Source organism: Lissotriton helveticus, chromosome 1_1 (assembly GCF_964261635.1).
Source record: "Lissotriton helveticus chromosome 1_1, aLisHel1.1, whole genome shotgun sequence".
In the NCBI taxonomy this organism is placed as follows: domain Eukaryota; kingdom Metazoa; phylum Chordata; class Amphibia; order Caudata; family Salamandridae; genus Lissotriton; species Lissotriton helveticus.
Window position 1 is genome coordinate 800,508,134 of NC_136057.1, and position 21,222 is coordinate 800,529,355.

Genomic DNA, 21,222 nt, shown 5'->3' on the forward strand with positions numbered 1-21,222 from the left:
GGGCCGCAATTAAAAGCTTTGGTTTTTGTTTCCTGGGAATAGATGTGACAGGGGCACAATTAGGACTAGGGGTAGGGGAGACAGATATAATGTTATCCAAGGGGAAATCAGGTGTGGATACAAAGTCACGGAACAGTAGGGGGACGCCTTCTGTGCTAGCATTATCCCCACTCAAATCTACAGAACCTCCATCCCGGGTTGAATCCAACAAGGAACTGTCAATAAGGGGTCTTTGTTTCAAACTCTCAACTGAGCGACGCCGCTCTGCCCTACGCTCCGCTAGAATGGAATCCTTATCTCCCTCGCTCTTCTTAGGGAAATAATTCACCAATGAACCGTTGCGTAGTCTACCTTTTTTCCCTGGAGTTTCCTCTTCTGTCGCCATGTCCAACGTATGGCCAAGCACAAGTCACTAAACTGAAGTTGTTAGGGGGCTGGCCCAGCCCAGCCTACTTCGGCCACTGACGGCCACAGACGGTCCCGCCCTTGTCCCGGGCTTCTCCCGGGACGCTCCCGCGCGCTCCCGCGCCGCAGGGGATTGTCTCTCCTTAAATGTGTAGGAAAATGAATGGTTGAGATAAGGGGGCGTGGCAGGCAAGGAGAGCGGCCCGATGGCGGGAGGCGAGGGTAACCGAGACTTCTGGGACACGAAGTCCGGCCCCTGACGCTCGCAGCCTTGCCTGCACGGTGATGTTCCTTTTTGCTCGCCCGTTGATCTCAGGAGTCCAGGTAGCGCTGCGGGACCCGCGGAGCGGGTTCCGCGAGGAGTAGGTGATAAAGCCCTCAGCAGTGATGACGGAGCCCTCTGTGATAGAGTCAGCAAGTTTCCCACTGCGTCCAGGTGCAGCTACCTTTTCTACAACGAGAGGGGGGCGGGGCAGGCAAGGAGAGCGGCCCGATGGCGGGAGGCGGGGGTAACCGAGACTTCTGGGACACGAAGTCCGGCCCCTGACGCTCGCAGCCTTGCCTGCACGGTGATGTTCCTTTTTGCTCGCCGGTTGATCTCAGGAGTCCAGGTAGCGCTGCGGGACCCGCGGAGCGGGTTCCGCGAGGAGTAGGTGATAAAGCCCTCAGCAGTGATGACGGAGCCCTCTGTGATAGAGTCAGCTGTGTTGCTGGGGGGAGAACAACAGCAGGCAAAGGTTCTGAGCCCATGATGAAGCGCAAATCCATCCCGCACCGCCCAGTCTCAACGCTGCTCTCATGGGTATCACCACGATGAGAGCAGTATCTGGATTGGTCGTAGGGAAGCCTAGGAGCTTCAGCCTTTGACCAGTGGAGCAGAAGAGCAGCAAGCAGAACGGCAAGCAGAAGTTGGACCGGCAAGTACTTTTTAAAAATGTGTTTTGTTACTGGCCCCCTTGGGCACTGCCCCACCACTTTTCCCTGACACCACCTGCGACTCTCTAAACTACTATGTGTCATTTAAAGGTACCAAGAAAAAGGAGCTCCTTATAGTCTCTACTTTTGGAAGAACTATTTGCCCTTAACTGTAGAACACATGAAGGCCTCCCTGACATTACTTGAGGTGTGTGCCAGCTCCGTTCCAGAGTACAATAACTAATTGTTACCACAACAAAAAACAAGGATGTACAACTCGGGTTCAATAAAGTGCACCACAAAAAACATCTCCACCAGGGCTAATCTAAATATCCAAAGAAGTACAGCAGACCAAGCTAATGCTAAAAGAGTACATGTAATGTAGTACTCCTTAGAGAGAAGTATAACACATGGCAACGAGCGGGCGCATGGAGGGAACACATAGGTACACTGTTTCCTTTGACCTGCAAAACTAATATGTTTTTAACCCAGGCCTCCCCTCCCTCATCCCGTGCTGCCCTATGACCCTTCATTAGGAGTCTTTTTCAGGTAAACCACCACCGGGTTATACCTCTTTTTGTTCTTTAGCCTGGCACCACGAATTTTGATGTCAAGGCACAAGGAAATGCAGGCACGGCAGGGTGTTAGTGTACCCTGACCACCCTTTTCCTTGATTTGGTCCTGAAGAAAAACCGGAAATTCCTATTACGGTTTGAAACATGTAGACCCACCACATATTCTCCAGATACACTTGGTCATAACTAAACCTTTAATTGTATCGACATTTATATTTTACTATTGTCCAGTAGTCTTAAGAATAAAGTTTTTTTCATACAAGTCATACCAGGACAATTTTTAACTCACTTACTTCTTTTTCACATTCATCACTCACATACCAGCTCCACTGTAGTTCAGGTGTTGAAGCACACCTTGATGGCACTCGGCCATCAAGGTGGCCCCGATGATGAAGCATGTCACCGATGGGTCGGTGAGTGAGGGGTTACTAAGAAACAAAGAAGGACTTTCTTCTCTTTTTGATAGTGAACCATCCCGCAGAAATCGCTCTCTGAGCATTTTTTCTGGTGGTACTCCTTACTTTTGTTAATATAGATACCTAACCCAGGGGACTAGGAGTATTGTTCCGTCCACTTCGGTGGATAAAATCCCTTAACTCTCTCCTATTGTTTATGTCGAGCCAGTGCAGGTCTCTGAAGTGGGGTGTGATGTGGCTGCGGTGAGGGATGTCGAGGATCAGGCATGCAGAGGCGTTCTGGATGCGTTGGAGCTGTTTCAGGAGTTTGGCCGGTGCTCCTAAGTAGAGTGCGTTTCCGTAGTCCAGTCTACTGCTGACGAGGGCCTGGGTGACCGTTCTTCTAGTATCCAATTGAAGATCCTGCGGAGCATGCAGAGGGTGTTGAAGCAGGAGGAGGAGACGGCGTTGACCTGCTTCGTTAAGGGCAGGGTAGAGTCGAGAATGACCCCTAGGTTGCGTGCATGGTCAGTGGGTGTAGGGGGTGCTTCTAGTGCAGTCAGCCACCAGGAGTCATCCCAGGCCGAGGGGGTGGATCTGAGCATGAGCACCTCCGTCTTGTCCGAGTTCAGCTTCATTGGGCTGTTTCTCATCCAGTCGGCGACGACCTTCATTCCTTCGTGGAGGTTGGTTTTGGCGTTGTGGGGGTCTTTGGTGAGGAAGAGGATCAGCTGGGTGTCGTCGGCGTAGGAGATGATGTTGAGGTAGTGCCGACGTGTGACGTGGGCGAGCTATGCCATGTAAACGTTGAGCAACGTTGGGCTGAAGGATGAGCCTTGGGGTACGCCGCAGATGATCTCGGTGGCTTTGCAGCGGAAGGGGGGGAGGCAGACGTTCTGTGTTCTGCTGGAGAGGTAGGAGGTGGTCCAGTCCAGGGCCTTCTCTTGGATTCCAGAGTCATGGAGGCATGTTTGAAGTGTGCTGTAGCAGACTGTGTCGAAAGCGGCTGACAGGTCCAGGAGGATGAGGGCCGCGGTTTCTCCATTGTCAAGTAGGGTCCTGATGTTGTCGGTGGCGGCGATGAGGGTAGTTTTGGTGCTGTGCTTGCTGCGGAACCCAGACTGGGACGATTCGAGGATGCTGTTCTCCTCGACGAAGCTGGTCAGTTGTTTGTTGATGGCCTTTTCGATGAACTTCACCGAACGGGAGCAGGGAGATGGGTCGGAAGTTCTTGAGGTCTTAGGGGTCCACCTTGGGTATCTTGAGTAAGGCGTTGATCTCTGCGTGCTTCTAGCTCTCTGGGAAGGGCGCTGTTTTGAAGGAGATGTTGATGGTTTTCCAGAGATGGGATGCGATGGTGCTGCTGGCTTTGTTGAAGTTGTGGTGTAGTACAAAAGGGGGTGGTGATGGACGGAGCATCTGAATCAATCAAACACTCACACCCAGTCAAAAGATCTGGGTTTAATCCATCACCGTTCTTTAGCCCACTCTGCCACCCCAGTTCTGACATGGCTATATGCAAATCAGTCTGACCCTGTGCCTCATGGGAACAGTCCAGCCCGAACTGCCAAGCCATGTCTTCCCTGGACCGGAAACAAGCTTCCGAGGACCGGTTTCTGGCATTCCAGCCGTCTTCAGCCCGGCTTGCTTGAATCCAGTGGCAAAGTGAGCAAGGGACTCACGTCTGAGCATACCCTGCCACACTTATGGCGGCCAAAAGCGGTACAAAAGGGGGTGGTGATGGACAGAGCATCTGAATCAATCAAACACTCACACCCAGTCAAAAGATCTGGGTTTAATCCATCACCGTTCTTTAGCCCACTCTGCCACCCCAGTTCTGACATGGCTATATGCAAATCAGTCTGACCCTGTGCCTCATGGGAACAGTCCAGCCCGAACTGCCAAGCCATGTCTTCCCTGGACCGGAAACAAGCTTCCGAGGACCGGCTTCTGGCATTCCAGCCGTCTTCAGCCCGGCTTGCTTGAATCCAGTGACAAAGTGAGCAAGGGACTCACGTCTGAGCATACCCTGCCACACTTATGGCGTCCAAAAGCGGTAATCAATCAATCAATCAATCATGCCATTTGTATAGCGCACTACTCACCCGGGAGGGTCTCAAGGCGCTTGGGGGGAGGGGTATGCTACTGCTCGAACAGCCAGGTCTTGAGTTGTTTCCTGAAGGCGAGATGGTCCTGGGTCAGCCGAAGGTGGATGGGGACGGAGTTCCAAGTCTTGGCAGCCAGGTAAGAGAAGGATCTTCCTCCGGCGGTGGCTCTTCGGATGCGTGGTACGGCTGCGAGGGCGAGGCTGGTGGACCGTAGCTGGCGGGTGGGCGTGTAGAAGGTCAGGCGGTCGTTGAGGTACTTGGGGCCCAGGTCGTGGAGAGACTTGTGTGCGTGAGTGAAGAGCCGGAACGTGATCCTCTTGTCGACGGGGAGCCAGTGCAGGTTCCTCAGGTGGCTGGAGATGTGGCTGCGTCGGGGGACATCCAGGATGAGTCGGGCGGAGGCGTTCTGGATGCGCTGGAGTCTTTTCTGTAGCTTGGCTGTGGTTCCGGCGTAGAGGGCGTTTCCGTAGTCCAGTCGGCTGGTGACGAGTGCCTGGGTGACAGTCTTCCTGGTCTCGGTCGGGATACAGCGGAAGATCTTGTGAAGCATACGCAGGGTGTTGAAGCACGATGAGGAGACGGCGTTGACTTGTCTGGTCATCGAGAGGGAGGGGTCCAGGATGAAGCCCAGGTTGCGTGCGTGGTCGGTTGGCTTGGGTGCGGTGCCCAGGGCTGGGGGCCACCAGGAGTCGTCCCAGGCGGAGGGCAAAGATCCCAGGATGAGGACTTCCGTCTTGTCCGAGTTCAGTTTCAGGCGGCTGTCCTTCATCCACTCGGCGACGTCTTTCATCCCTTCGTGTAGGCAGGTTCTGGCGGTGTCGGGGTCTCTGGTGAGGGAGAGGATCAGCTGGGTGTCGTCGGCGTAAGAGATGATGTTGAGGTTGTGCTGGCGTGCGATGGCTGCGAGAGGTTTCATGTAGATGTTGAAGAGGGTGGGGCTGAGTGAAGATCCTTGCGGGACGCCGCAGATGACTTTGGTGGCCTCAGAGCGAAACGGGGGGAGGCGGACTCTTTGTGTTCTTCCGGCGAGGAACGAGATGATCCACTCCAGTGCCTTCTCTTGGATACCGATGTTGCTGAGGCGCTGGACTAGGGTGCGGTGGCAGACCGTGTCGAACGCAGCGGAGAGGTCCAGGAGGATGAGGGCCACTGTTTCCCCCTTGTCGAGCAGGGTCCGGATGTCGTCGGTGGCTGCGATGAGGGCAGTCTCGGTGCTGTGGTTGGCTCTGAAGCCGGACTGCGAGGGGTCGAGGGATCCGTTCGTCTCGAGGAAGGAGGTCAGCTGTCTGTTGACGATCTTCTCGATGACTTTAGCAGGAAAAGGGAGGAGCGAGATGGGGCGGAAGTTTTTGAGATCGGTGGGGTCCGCTGTAGGTTTCTTCAGGAGGGCGCTGATCTCGGCGTGCTTCCAGCTCTCTGGGAATGGTGGCGGTGTTGAAGGAGGCGTTGATGATGTTCCGGAGTTGGGGTGCGATGGTGGAGTCAGCCTTGTTGAAGACGTGGTGTGGGCAGGGGTCGGTCGGTGATCCGGAGTGGATGGTGTTCATCGTGCGGGCTGTGTTGTGGATGTCGGTGATCTTGCGGTGGAAGAACGAGGTGAGGGAGTCGCAGAGGTCTTGTGACGGAGTGATGTCGTTGGTGCCGGTGCTGGGGTTGGAGAACTCCTTGACGATAGTGAAGAGCTCTTTGCTGTCGTGGGCGTTGTTGTCCAGTCGTTCCTTCAGGGATTTCTTCTTGGTGGTGCGGATGAGCTGGTGGTGCTTGCGGGTAGCGTGTTTGAGGGCGGTCATGTTGTCGGTGGTCCGGTCGAGGAGCCAGGCTTTCTCGAGGGTGCGGCAGGTCTTCTTGGAGTCCTTGAGGTCATCGGTGAACCAGGATGCTTTCTTGCTTCTGGGTCTGCTGGGAGGGATCTTTAGTGGCACGAGGTCGTCGGCGCAGGTGGTCAGCCACTGTGTGAAGTTGCGGGCTGCTTCGTTGGGGTCCGTTGTGTTGGCGGGTGGGCTCTGGCTGAGGGAGGTGGTGAGCTGGTCTGCGGTGATCTTGCTCCAATTCCTGTGAGGTACCTGTTGCGGGTGGTAGTGGGTCGTGGATCTTTTGAAGCTGAAGTGGACGCAGATGTGGTCGGTCCAGTGGAGTCCGGTGGCGTGGCTGAAGGTGATGTACTTGCTGGAAGAGAAGACGGGATCAAGCGGTACAAAAGGGGGTGGTGATGGACGGAGCATCTGAATCAATCAAACACTCACACCCAGTCAAAAGATCTGGGTTTAATCCATCACCTTTCTTTAGCCCACTCTGCCACCCCAGTTCTGACATGGCTATATGCAAATCAGTCTGACCCTGTGCCTCATGGGATAAGTCCAGCCCGAACTGCCAAGCCATGTCTTCCCTGGACCGGAAACAAGCTTCCGAGGACCGGTTTCTGGCATTCCAGCCGTCTTCAGCCCAGCTTGCTTGAATCCAGTGGCAAAGTGAGCAAGGGACTCACGTCTGAGCATACCCTGCCACACTTATGGCGGCCAAAAGCGGTATAAAAGGGGGTGGTGATGGACGGAGCATCTAAATCAATCAAACACTCACACCCAGTCAAAAGATCTGGGTTTAATCCATCACCGTTCTTAAGCCCACTCTGCCACCCCAGTTCTAACATGGCTATATGCAAATCAGTCTGACCCTGTGCCTCATGGGAACAGTCCAGCCCGAACTGCCAAGCCATGTCTTCCCTGGACCGGAAACAAGCTTCCGAGGACCGGTTTCTGGCATTCTAGCCGTCTTCAGCCCGGCTTGCTTGAATCCAGTGGCAAAGTGAGCAAGGGACTCACGTCTGAGCATACCCTGCCACACTTATGGCGGCCAAAAGCGGTACAAAAGGGGGTGGTGATGGACGGAGCATCTGAATCAATCAAACACTCACACCCAGTCAAAAGATCTGGGTTTAATCCATCACCGTTCTTTAGCCCACTCTGCCACCCCAGTTCTGACATGGCTATATGCAAATCAGTCTGACCCTGTGCCTCATGGGAACAGTCCAGCCCGAACTGCCAAGCCATGTCTTCCCTGGACCGGAAACAAGCTTCCGAGGACCGGTTTCTGGCATTCCAGTCGTCTTCAGCCCGGCTTGCTTGAATCCAGTGGCAAAGTGAGCAAGGGACTCACGTCTGAGCATACCCTGCCACACTTATGGCGGCCAAAAGCGGTACAAAAGGGGGTGGTGATGGACGGAGCATCTGAATCAATCAAACAGTCAAAAGATCTGGGTTTAATTCATCACCGTTCTTTAGCCCACTCTGCCACCCCAGTTCTGACATGGCTATATGCAAATCAGTCTGACCCTGTGCCTCATGGGAACAGTCCAGCCCGAACTGCCAAGCCAAGTCGGGCTGGACTGTTCCCATGAGGCACAGGGTCAGACTGATTTGCATTTAGCCATGTCTGAAATGGGGTGGCTGAGTGGGCTAAAGAATGGTGATGGATTAAACCCAGATCAGTTGACTGGGGGTGAGTGTTTGATTTTCTCAAACGCTCCGTCCATCATCCCCTTTTGTATCGCTTTGTTCGCCCTAAGTGTGGCAGGGTATGCAAAGACGTGAGTCTCTTGCTCACTTGGCCACTGGATTCAAGATAGCCTGGCTGATGAGGATTATGAATCTGAAACCGGTTCCAGTATGCTTGTTTCCGGTCCATGGAAGACATGGCTTGGCAGTTCGGGCTGGACTGTTCCCAAGAGGCACAGGGTCAGACTGATTTGCATTTAGCCATGTCTGAAATGGGTGGCTGAGTGGGCTAAAGAATTGTGATGGATTAAACCCAGATCAGTTGACAGGGGGTGAGTGTTTGATTTGCTCAAACGCTCCATCCATCATCCCCTTTTGTATCGCTTTGTTCGCCCTAAGTGTGGCAGGGTATGCAAAGACGTGAGTCTCTTGCTCACTTGGCCACTGGATTCAAGATAGCCTGGCTGATGAGGATTATGAATCCGAAACCGGTCCCAGGATGCTTGTTTCCGGTCCATGGAAGACATGACTTGGCAGTTCGGGCTGGACTGTTCCCATGAGGCACAGGGTCAGACTGATTTGCATTTAGCCATGTCTGAAATGGGGTGGCTGAGTGGGCTAAAGAATGGTGATGGATTAAACCCAGATCAGTTGACTATGGGTGAGTGTTTGAATTGCTCAAACGCTCCGTCCATCATCCCCTTTTGTATTGCTTTGTTCGCCCTAAGTGTGGCAGGGTATGCTCAGACGTGAGTCCCTTGCTCACTTGGCCACTGGATTCAAGATAGCCTGGCTGATGAGGATTATGAATCCGAAACCGGTCCCAGGATGCTTGTTTCCGGTCCATGGAAGACATGGCTTGGCAGTTCGGGCTGGACTGTTCCCATGAGGCACAGGGTCAGACTGATTTGCATTTAGTCATGTCTGAAATGGGGTGGCTGAGTGGGCTAAAGAATGGTGATGAATTAAACCCAGATCAGTTGACTGGGGGTGAGTGTTTGATTTGCTCAAACGCTCCGTCCATCATCCCCTTTTGTATCGCTTTGTTCGCCCTAAGTGTGGCAGGGTATGCTCAGACGTGAGTCCCTTGCTCACTTGGCCACTGGATTCAAGATAGCCTGGCTGATGAGGATTATGAATCCGAAACCGGTCCCAGGATGCTTGTTTCCGGTCCATGGAAGACTTGGCTTGGCAGTTCGGGCTGGACTGTTCCCATGAGGCACAGGGTCAGACTAATTTGCATTTAGCCATGTCTGAAATGGGGTGGCTGAGTGGGCTAAAGAATGGTGATGGATTAAACCCAGATCAGTTGACTGGGGGTGAGTGTTTGATTTGCTCAAACGCTCCGTCCATCATCCCCTTTTGTATCGCTTTGTTCGCCCTAAGTGTGGCAGGGTATGCTCAGACGTGAGTCCCTTGCTCACTTGGCCACTGGATTCAAGATAGCCTGGCTGATGAGGATTATGAATCCGAAACTAGTCCCAGGATGCTTGTTTCCGGTCCATGGAAGACATGGCTTGGCAGTTCGGGCTGGACTGTTCCCATGAGGCACAGGGTCAGACTGATTTGCATTTAGCCATGTCTGAAATGGGGTGACTCAGTGGGCTAAAGAATGGTGGGCTTGGCAGTTCGGGCTGGACTGTTCCCATGAGGCACAGGGTCAGACTGATTTGCATTTAGCTATGTCTGAAATGGGGTGGCTGAGTGGGCTAAAGAATGGTGATGGATTAAACCCAGATCAGTTGACTGGGGGTGAGTGTTTGATTTGCTCAAACGCTCCGTCCATCATCCCCTTTTGTATCGCTTTGTTCGCCCTAAGTGTGGCAAGGTATGCTCAGACGTGAGTCCCTTGCTCACTTGGCCACTGGATTCAAGATAGCCTGGCTGATGAGGATTATGAATCCGAAACCGGTCCCAGGATGCTTGTTTCCGGTCCATGGAAGACATGGCTTGGCAGTTCGGGCTGGACTGTTCCCATGAGGCACAGGGTCAGACTGATTTGCATTTAGCCATGTCTGAAATGGGGTGGCTGAGTGGGCTAAAGAATGGTGATGGATTAAACCCAGATCAGTTGACTGGGGGTGAGTGTTTGATTTGCTCAAACGCTCCGTCCATCATCCCCTTTTGTATCGAAGTTGTGGTGTGGGCAGGGGTCTTCCAGCGATCCAGAGTGGATGATGTTGATGATCTTTATGGTGTCGTCGTCGTTGATGTTGGTCCAGGCGCGCAGGCGGTTGGTGCAGGTGGTGGTCGTGGGAGCGGGGGTCTCATCAGTTGCCGGGGTGGTGGCGGCGATGAAGCTGTCGTGGATGTCTGCAATCTTGTGATGGAAGAAGGTGGCCAGCGAGTCGCACAGGTCTTGTGATGGTGGGATGTCATTGGTGTTGGAGCTGGGGTTGGAGAGTTCCTTCACGATGTTGAAGAGCTCTTTGCTGTTGTGTGTGTTGTTGTCTAGTCGGTCTTTGAAGTAGGTCCTTTTGGTGGTTCTGATGAGGTGGTGGTGTCTGCGGGTAGCATTCTTGTGGGCTGTGTAGCTTTCCGGTGTTCGTTCCCGGATCCAGTTTTTTTCAAGTTTTCGGCAGGTTCGCTTGGAGGCCTGGAGGTCTTCGGTGAACCAGCTGGCTCTCTTGCTGGTGTGGGTGTTGGAGGGCTTCTTGAGCGGGGCGAGGGTGTTGGTGCAGCAGACTCGACTACGGAAACGCCCTCAACGCGGGAGCCCCGACCAAGCTCATCAATCGACTACAACGCATCCAAAACGCCTCGTCACGACTGATCCTCGATGTACCACAACATGGCCACATCACCCCCCCCCCTGAGAAACCTGCACTGGCTCCCCGTCAACAAGAGGATATCATTCAAACTCCTCATCCATGCACATAAGGCACTCCACAAGACCGGCCCAGCCTACCTCAACAGATGGCTCTCCTTCTACACCCCCAACCGCCAGCTACGCTCTGCCGACCTCTCACTCGCCACCGTCCCGCACATCCAAAGAACCACCACTAGCGGAGATCCTTCTCCCACCTCGCCGCCAAGACATGGAACACCCGCCCACTGAGCCTACGACAGACCCAAGACCTGCTGACCTTCAGGAGGACACTAAAGACCTGGCTGTTCGATCAGTAGCGGCCCCCACATCCCCCCCCCAGCGCCTTGAGACCCTCACGGGTATGTAGTGCTCTTAACAAATGACTGATTGATTGATTGATCCATTGTCTGAGGTTACGGGCTGCGGCGTCGGGGTCGGTCGGGTCTGCGAGTGGGCTCTGGACTGGGGCGGTGGTTAGCTGGTCCTTGGTGACTTTGCTCCAGTGGCGGAGAGGCTTCTGCTGGGTGCGGTGGTGTGTGGTGGGTTTCCGGAAGGTGAAGTGGACGCAGCGGTGGTTGGTCCAGTGGAGTTCGGTGGTGTGGTTGAAGAAGACGTGGGAGCTTGCTGAGAAGATGGGGTTGAGTGTGTGGCCGGCGGAGTGGGTGGGTGTTGTGACGAGTTGTCTCAGTCCAATATTGGCTAGGTTGTCGATCAGGGTGGACGTGTTGGAGTCATTGTTGTTCTCGAGGTGGAAGTTCAGGTCCCCAAGGAGGATGTAGTCCATGGAGGCGAGGGTGTGTGTGCTGATGAGGTCGGCGATGGCGAGGTTACCTCTGAGGGTGGTGTTGGGGTCGGGATGGATCTGGAAATGCAGGTGTTCGGCGTGCTGAGGGTGTCGTTGGTGTCTTTTGAGATTTTGAGAGTGTTTCTGCGGACGATGGCAATTCCTCCTCTTACTCCATTGGTGCGGTCCTTGTGGGTGATCTTGTAGCCTTCCGGGATGACTATGGCGATGTCGGGTGCCAAAGAGGGGTTCAGCCATGTCTCTATCAGGATGGCGATGTCTGGGGCATTGGTGTCGAGTAGGTCCCAGAGTTCTACGGCATGTTTGAGGGGCGGAGCGGGTGTTGAGCAGCATACATCTGAAGAAGTTGGGTTATTCCTCTATTGTATTTGTTACATAATTTGATTCTACCTTTGAACAGACAGAGATTTTTTGAGGTAAGCCAGACTTAGGTGGGAAAGTACAGTATGATCTTTGCTGGCTAGTTTTAAAGCAGAACGTTACTTGTGCATATGACTATAGCACCCTACTTGCCTTTAAGAATCTCATCAAAATGTGGCCATTTTAATGTGTTACTGTTTTGAAGAAACCGGTCAGGTAAATGTTCCAGTAGTTCAGAACTCCTAAAGCTTTTGCATCCATTGCTTTTTGATGTTTAAATGGATTAACTTATGAGGCATGAGTATGCCCTTCCATGGGGTGTGAGCTTGATATTCCCTAATTATCAGGGGAGCAACTCAATTAGAGCATTTCCATCCTCGTTATTTCAGTGCCTTCGGTGCCATTTAAGCATGTATTAAAATGTCCTATAATTTTTGAATTTATATTGAATTTTTTACATGCTCTACTAAGTTGCAGGAGATAAAAATCAGGGTATAAAAACTTGAAAATTACATAGGATCTAAGTGACAGAACACTTGCACATCTGCACATCGTACTAACATTATGTACAATTGTAAACAGCAACATTTCATGCTATTACAGAGAATAAGAAACTGATTCCGAGTTTAGCTGCCATGGTACTGGCATCTAAACAGCATCGAAATCACAGCTGCATGGGTGGTGTTCTGACAGCCCTATTGCAATGGATGTGGTTGCATAGACAAAAGACTACTGCGATCCCCCAACCACTGCCAGGAAATCTTGACCACAACGGTGCAGGATAAGCTAATGTGTCTGTCGGAGGGCAGACCGCCAGTGTTACCGCTGGCCCAATTTTGATGTGCCTTCCCACCAGCGTGACTGTGTGGGTCCAAGCACCACATATGACCTGGTGGGAAGGTAAGGATATAAAGCCTAAAATTCACCTGTACTCAGCTTCACAAGTCCTGTGCTGCCATGGAACTAATCACACACATCCTGCCACTGCTGTTTCTACTTGTTGAAGTCCAAAACCCACACTGCCATGGAATCAACCAACGGTAAGCTATACTCATTCCCATTTCCATCGACTCCTGAAAAAATAGATGTCCTGCCCTGGAACTGGCAAGGTATTTGGGATCCCTGGCTCAAAGATATTTTGTGGGTCCCTGTTCGGAATTGGTCCTAATGTATGATCCAATTACAGCTCTAAGATGACTTCTTTGGCCAGGACACTGACACCGCACAGGCACACTCTACATAAGTCGCCATGTGTTTACATCTCATAATCAGGTATAGTGATGTATGCATTAAGCTGTGTCACACTACAGCACCACCTCATTAGTATAAAAAACAAATAATCTCTGTGACACCCTCACATTGATTACATTCTAGGTCCTGTTTTGATATCAAAGATACATCTGTATGGATGTGCCAAAGAACTGAAACACATTATCTGCTGAATCTCTCTAATGGACTCTCACACATCACCCATATTAAAAGGTAAGGTCAGGAGGGTCGCGCAAGCAAACTTAACAAAATGGCAGCCGCCTGATAAGTCTCTTCCTTCAAGCCCACATTATTGACGATTTTAAAGCGATTTCCAGGCTTTTCTCCCCTCACCTTTTGAATAGGTGCAACTTTGTTCCTGAGGCCAGTGCTTCCAAGAAACATTGTTTTGGTTTCATTTCTGACATTTTGGAAGGCTTTTGGTCATGCTGTGCGTTCCATTCTAGTGTTCCAGTGGAGTGCTGCCGGAGTTTCCTGTCAGGTGGGCAGAGACATATTCAGGAAAGGGCGAGGCTGTGCCCTTAACAACTCCCAAAGCTGGTTCTAGCTGCTGCACAGTCTCCTGCTCTGGTGATATCTTATTTAATGTTATTTTCTTTGCAATTGAAGTGTGCTTGAATTTGTTATGTATATTTGGCAAGGACGTTATTAATATGGAAGGGAAAAATGTGTATATTACAATCAACAAACGTAAAGAAACAATTCCTACTCCACCAGTAAATTCAATAATTGTCGATACAAATGAGCCTTCGTTAGCTACTTTATTGAAAGAGTTATAAGCAGTGCGTTCTAATACCGACAACATTGTTGTAGAACTTAAAAATATTTGCAAAGACATGGCTAGTTTGTCAATGAGAACCATCAAATTTCAGGATAATAAGTCAAAAACTTACAGCATGTTGTCTTTCACTGCAAAAATTGAGCCTAAGAATACTCCATTACTTAAATTGGAAAATCGTAATAGACATTATAATTTGCGTATTTCTAATTTACCAGAGAGTGTTTAAGGTAATTACTGTAGGCAATATTTGGAAACCTTGATACTTGGTCTTCTACATTTAAAATTTCCAGAAAAATTTGAAATTCACAAGGCACATAGAATTCCTTTTCATCATAATCCAAGCCATGTCAAACAGAGTGTTAGACCTGGCATCATTGGCATGAGTCTTTCCTCCATTTTTTTCTGTTTGCCTCCTCTGTTTACGATGTTTTTGCTGGTATATTGCTTTGGGCACTGTGCCACTGCTGATCAGTGCCACAGTGCAAGTGCTCCCTATGTAAAATTGATGTATTGATTGAATTCCATGTTTGGCTTATTTGATTTACTGTCAGTCCCTAGTGGAGTGCACCAAGAGTGCCCGGGCTTGTAAATACAAATGCTGCTAGTGGGCTTGCAGCACGTGTTGTGCCACCCACAGAATCGGCCTGGTAAAATATGCCTAAAGGTCTGCCATTGCTAGACCTACGTGCAGTCTGGTACTGCCACGCGGGCTGGGCAAGTACACCTACTTGCCAGTCCCTAAACCTTCCCTTAACTTCATGTTAGTCACCCCTATGGTAGGCCCAAGGGCAGGGTTCATTGTAAGCATAAGGTAGGACAAGCCTGACAAGGTTGGCATGTCCTAATAGTGAATTACAGCCATATTCGTTTTTCACTATTGTAAGGTTACCTGCTCTCCATCAGTTAGAATGGGCTGCCAGGATTATTAATGCTATAATCCTAGCGGGCTCGGGGAGCATGGTGCAATGTCGAGTTTGGTATCCCTAAACTCAGGGTTTAATAACGCATCCGTTTGGGTGGATGGTTTTTAGACTCTGTGTTTGAAAATAGCACTTTTAGAAAGTGGCTATTTTCTTGTCTGACTATCTACAGGTCTCTGCTGGTTTGGTGTGCCTGTGACAGGAGCTGTGTGGCTCCTGAGGTCTGAATGAGTCCGTGTGGGGTGAGTGGGGCATTTGCATTGAGAGTAGGGGAAAAGTAGCTCCTGATAGCCTGCCCTGCCTGACACAATGCTGGCTCCACCTCCTGCCAGGCGACTGATGACTCTGTGCCTGCCAGGGATGATCCTGGCCCCACCTCCTACCGGGCGACTGATGGCCCTGCCCCTGCCAGTGACAATGCTGGCTCCGCTTCCTGCTGGGCGGCTGAGGGCTCTGCCCTCCACAGTGAATAGGCCAGGTGCCTCGGCCTGGCAATACCCACAACAAACCCAGGATGGGGGGAAATTCCCCTGCATGGACAAAGGGATCAAAGCCAAAAAGGGGTATAAGAGAAGGACCCCTGAACCAAGATTTTAGATCACTTCTGACAAGGAAACCTGAACCAAGGACAAGAAGCCTGCTGATCCAAGGACTTGCCTACCCCTTCTGCCAGTGTGCTGTTTGTTGGGGGAATCCTGCAGTTGCTTCTTTATTTTTGCCAAGGAACCAGGAGAGAGGAACTGAGTGTGTACTCTCAAGCTTTGCCAAGTAAATCTCCAAGGGTTGAAAGAGTGCCAGCCTCCTGTTGAAGTCACAGGGTCAAATGACTTCATTTATTTGCTGAAAGTGCTTGTTGCTGGAACCTGAAAATCCAGCACCCCTGAAGAATCCAGCAATCCCGTGGCCGACGGACGCCGCCGAATCCAGCTCGACATCGTGAGTGCAGCTCCCGTGTCCCGCACCTTCGCCGCCGGCCGCCGGACGCGATCGACGCTAGTAGCGAAGCTGCTGCCGACGCCTCGACACCGAGCCCTCTCGACGCCATGAGCGCTGCTCACTCTTGCAACATCACCACCGACATCGACGACGATGCCGTACCCTGCTTCGCCTCGTGAGCGCTGCTCGTTCCTGACATCTGTCGACGCCGCTGCAGATCGCCCCGACTCCGAGGCTCGATGGACGCCGCTGATCATCGTGTGCTTCACTTTTCCAAGGTACTGTGTTGTGGGGGTCTGTGCGACTCCGGGCTCGACGTAGCGCTCCTCGCGGTCGACGCCGAACCTTAGGATTAACTTTGCCTCGACGTCGTGTGACTCCCATGTGGGTTACATTGTTGCCAAGAACTGTGTTTTAAAGAAGAAGAGTTGCTTTTGTTACTAAAGACTTTGTGCTAAGAAGAAACTACGCTTGAACTATTATTTTTTCCTTCCAAGAGTATTTATCAAGATTGTGGTATATTTTTGTCGTTATTTGGTCTTGTGCTAAGCCTTATATAAACATCCTTATTTTTATAATACTACTGTGTCGTGTCCATTTGTAGTGTATTCACTTTATTACTGTATGTGGTCATAAATGCTTAACGCACTGCCTCTGAGATAAGCCTGTCTGCTTTGCCAAGCTACCAAGGGGGTGAGCAGGGGTTATCTAAGTGTGTGATCCCCTTGCCCTGACTAGAAAAGGTGTGTCCCTATTTGTCAGAAGTGTATACCTCTGCCAACTAGAGACAGCCGCTTCTAACACAGTGTCAGGTGATTTTTAAAGTCTTGCATCACCATCATCTGGTTTTGATCCGGAAAGCAGCTAGAGAGATCCCAACTCTTATGGTTAATGGGAATACAATTTTTATACATCAAGACTTTGCCAAGGAAACTGTTAAAATTTGCCAAGAATTCACTGAGCTTTGACCACGACAAAGAAGCCTTGGTTTTAAATATAGCCTTTTTGATCTATCTATCTATTATGAGAATCTGGAAAGATGGTTTCTCAAAATCTTTTCAGGGCCCTGATCATCTTCACGTTTTTTTAGATCAGCATTCTCTGCTCTCCATGGAAACGAATGACACTTCTACTTAAATTTATGCATTGAATATGATTATTCTAAGCCTATTTGTTGATTTTTCTATGAGGGTACTGTTCAGGCAGGTCATTCTTGCATATACATGTGTGCAGTTCTGAATCATTATTTATGTTTCCATGTTGTCTTGGTTTACCTTTGTCCTTGTCCTTCCTTTTTCCTTTATCTTCTTTCCCTAGAGCCAATCTTTAATCTCTTGAGCTATATTTTTTCTTTCTCTTTTCTATATCTTTTCTTTACTGATTATGGATAATATGAATAGAATTAAAGTTGTTTCATTTAATGTTAAAGGTTTAAAACACCATGTTAAAAGAAATAAAGTGTTAGATCAGTGGCGGTCACATCCTGTATCTTTAACCTTGCGGCGGGTGCTGCTTGAAGCAGCACCCGCACAAGGTTAAAAATGCATGCTTTACATTTACATGCACAAAGCGGCAGGCACCGCGCGGTACCTGCCGCTTTGTGCATGTAAATGCTGGGGGGTACCATAGGTACCCCCCATGTGCACCCCCCACCCCCTGACACCCCGGGGGCCCGCAACGGGCCCCCAAACACAAAAGACCACATGCTTTTCCACGGCGGAAAAGCCGCCGTGGAAAAGCATGTTTCCGCATGCATCCTAATATGGATGGCAGTGTCTTGCAGACACCGCCACCATATTTGCCAGCATACACCACGGATCAGCGGCGGATGGACTTGCTGTCCGCGGCTGATCCACCGACATCCTGATCTGGCGGTGGGTGTTTTCTGTCACCCCGGCGGTGAATCCGCATCCTCCGGGCCGGCGGTGGCTTCCGCCGACCCGGAGGATGCAGATTCACCGCCATCCTAATCGGCCCCTACGTTTCTAAGTGTTGGTCTAGCTTTACTTCTGAGGTGATTAAAATAGGGAATGTTCCCCTTATTATTGGTGGCGATTTTAACTTAATATGTAACCTCCTATTGGATAGATATTCTCAAACTAAATATCATCCCCTTAATGCTTATTTTGCTTTAAAATCCTTTTTTAAATCAGCCAAATTGAGAAACAGCTTACATTTTTCTCGAACTCTCATAATTCTTACTCTCAAATTGACTATTTGTTAATTTCTCGTCCCTTAATTTAATCATTGTCTGATCCTATCATTCATAATATTGAGATTTCAGATCATGCACTAATTTCAGGTGTTTCACAAATAAGTTCCATTCAACAATCCCACTCTCGCTGGTGAATGAATATTGTTCTTAATGAAAATAATAAATCCAAACTTTTATCAGCAATTCATGATTATTTTACTTACAACCCAGAAGGATCTACTTCACTTGTAAATCATGGGGATGCATTTAAAGCAAATGTCAGTGGGGCAACAATATCACTTATGGCACACGATAATGAAGCTTATAAAGCTAAACTTAAAGAATTAGGTAAATACATAAGAAAATATGAACAGCTCTTTATTTTGTTGAATGACAATAAATACAACTGCAGTTGCAGAAAGTTATATATGAGTTAAACTCATTGTTAAGTAAGAGAGCTGGTATCCAAATTTCAAATAATAAGGCTAAATTTAATTTTAAAGTTAATACATCTGGATGGCGTTTAGCAAATTATTTACGTATTAAAAAAGATAAACTCCAAATTAATGCACTCCATGGCTCCAATGGTAATTTGGCATTATCCCATAATGAAATTGTTAATTATTTTTAATTTACTATTCAAATGTATACAGTAATACCCCAGCTTCAGATATGTCCAGTATTGCTCATGTGTTGGAATCTTGTGGCTTGCCTAAAATTACTGATGACCATGAAATAAAATTTGGATGTACCAATTTCATTAAAATAAATTAATGTAGCTATTACATCTCTTGAACTGGGTAAATTACCTGGACCAGATGTTATTCCTGCAAAATTTTGTAAGGCATTTTCTCCTTACCTACTACATCATTTACTTAAATTATTTTCTCACCTTATTAATTCAGGATCTACTTCGGGATCCTTTACTGAAGCTTTGATTGTAGTACTTCCAAAACCTAATAAAGACCCCACTATTGTTTAAAATTACTGACCTATTTCTTTAATGAACCAAGATTGTAAGCTTTATGCAAAATTCTTGTAACCAGATTGGATTCTGTGCTTGATACTATTATTCACTTTGGTCGAACTGGTTTCATGAAATATAGACATTCTGTAAATAACACTAGATTATTATTTAATGGTATTGAAGCTGTGTAATCTTTGTATATTCCCACTGGTGTCCTTTCATTAGATGCTGAAAAAGCGTTTGACAATGTACATTGGTAGCATATTTATCGCACTTTATCTGCTTTTAATTTTGGCCATTCCTTTATTCGTATGATTTCTGCACTCTATTCTGGTCCATCTGCTAGACTTTCCAATAATGGTCAACTGTCTACATTTTGTTCTTTTTTAGAGGCACTTGGCAAGGTTGTCCCTCGTCACCTTGACTCTTTCTTATTGCCATTGAAACTTTACTCATTGCCATCAGACACTGCATAGAAATAAAAGGTATTACTATCAATGATGTTTCTGTAAAAACCTCAGCTTACGCTGATGATGTAATATTATATATTTGTAATCCTGATTCTTCTATTCCTCCCAAATTAAATCTCATTCAAATATATTCCCAAATTTCCGGCTATACTCTAAACCCTAGCAAGACTGATTTTTTTTCCCTAAATGTAGTTTGTACCCCTGATATGCTCCCTAATAACGATATAATAAGGCCAATGGACAAACTTAAATATCTTGGTATCTTATTCTCTCATACCATTAAACAATCAATTACAGTAAATTGTGAATATACCAGGGAAACAACTTTACAACTATGTCATCACATCGCAGTGGTGTTACAACGCGATCTTTACAACAAACACTTTGGTTAGTACCTGATAACTATACATCGCAAGTCATTAGATCGACTTGCTGTAGGGGGCGCTAAGGTATAGGAAATTAATTCCAACACCTTCCCTTCTGTTGCGCAAACTGGATAGGAATAGTAAATAATACTATTCCTAAATCCAGCTAGCCCCCTACAGCAAGTCGATCTAATGACTTACTGTGATGTAAAAGCACACAATGTAATAGCATGCATTGTGACATGCTATATTCCTCTTAACCATATTAATGAAATAATTCATAAGTGGTCTGCTTTACACTTTTCCTGGTGGACTCTGTTTAATTGGTTATTGCGACAAAAACATTGTATCTGTTGTCTAGGATACTTACTCAACTTCCACTTAAGTTTTATAATTCTTTAGATACTCCAATATTGAGATTCATTTGGAATAATAAAACACACCATATAAGCTATAGAAAATTGAAAATTGCAAAATGTAATGGTGGTTTTCGTTTACCGGATTTAATTTTACTATCGTAAAGTATTTATTTTAAAACAAAGAGACTTTTGGTTCAGTAATATAGAGTTTAACAATACACCTTCATGGCAGCCCATTGAAAAAAGTTTGATCTCAACTTTTGCATTGCCTACTTTAATTACCATGTCCTCTTGAAAACTCTTTAATACAAAGATCTGCAATGCTAAAATCTACAAAATGTATATTGCAGGATTTAGATTCCTTCTTTCAAACCCCTATTTCTCATGCCTTAAATATATCCTTACGATATAGTCTAGTTATTAAACCTAATCGAAATAAAGAATTTTGGCAATCTTGGATAAAAGCAGGTATTTTTCATTTAAAAGGTATATATTGTAATAATACTTTTTTATGTTTTGAAGAACTGCAACAAAAAGATATCCATCAGATATTTCTAAATACAAATTTTTATGTAATTCTATTCTTGATACATTTCTTAGCAGTTTTCCAATGTATCAGATTTAGAGATGTATATTCAAACAATAGCTACTTCCTCTTGTGCTGTGTCACTGTATTATAAAAAAATTGAATAATTTTGACAAGAAGAATATTGATTTTATTTCTTCTTTTTGGAAAAATGTACTTAATGTATCTTTTACTCAAGACGTATGGAGGAAAATATGGTTAAATAACGTCTCTGGATGGTTACCCTTGTCCTTATATCAAACGAATTCTTTCATACTATTTAATTCTTTATGGACTCCGTTAAAAATGTATAATGCAAAACTAATACATTTGCCAGCTTGTTGGCACTGTAAGTTGGTTACAAGTTTGTTAAAACATATGTTTTTCGAATGCAATACTGCCTTTAAATTTTGGAATGAGGTTTGAGATGCTATTGTAAAAAAATGGCAGTTATTGGATAAACTCTCATATAATATGTTGCTTTGTAAATCGATTTTATTTTCAACAAAACTGCCAGATTCTAACAACAAGCT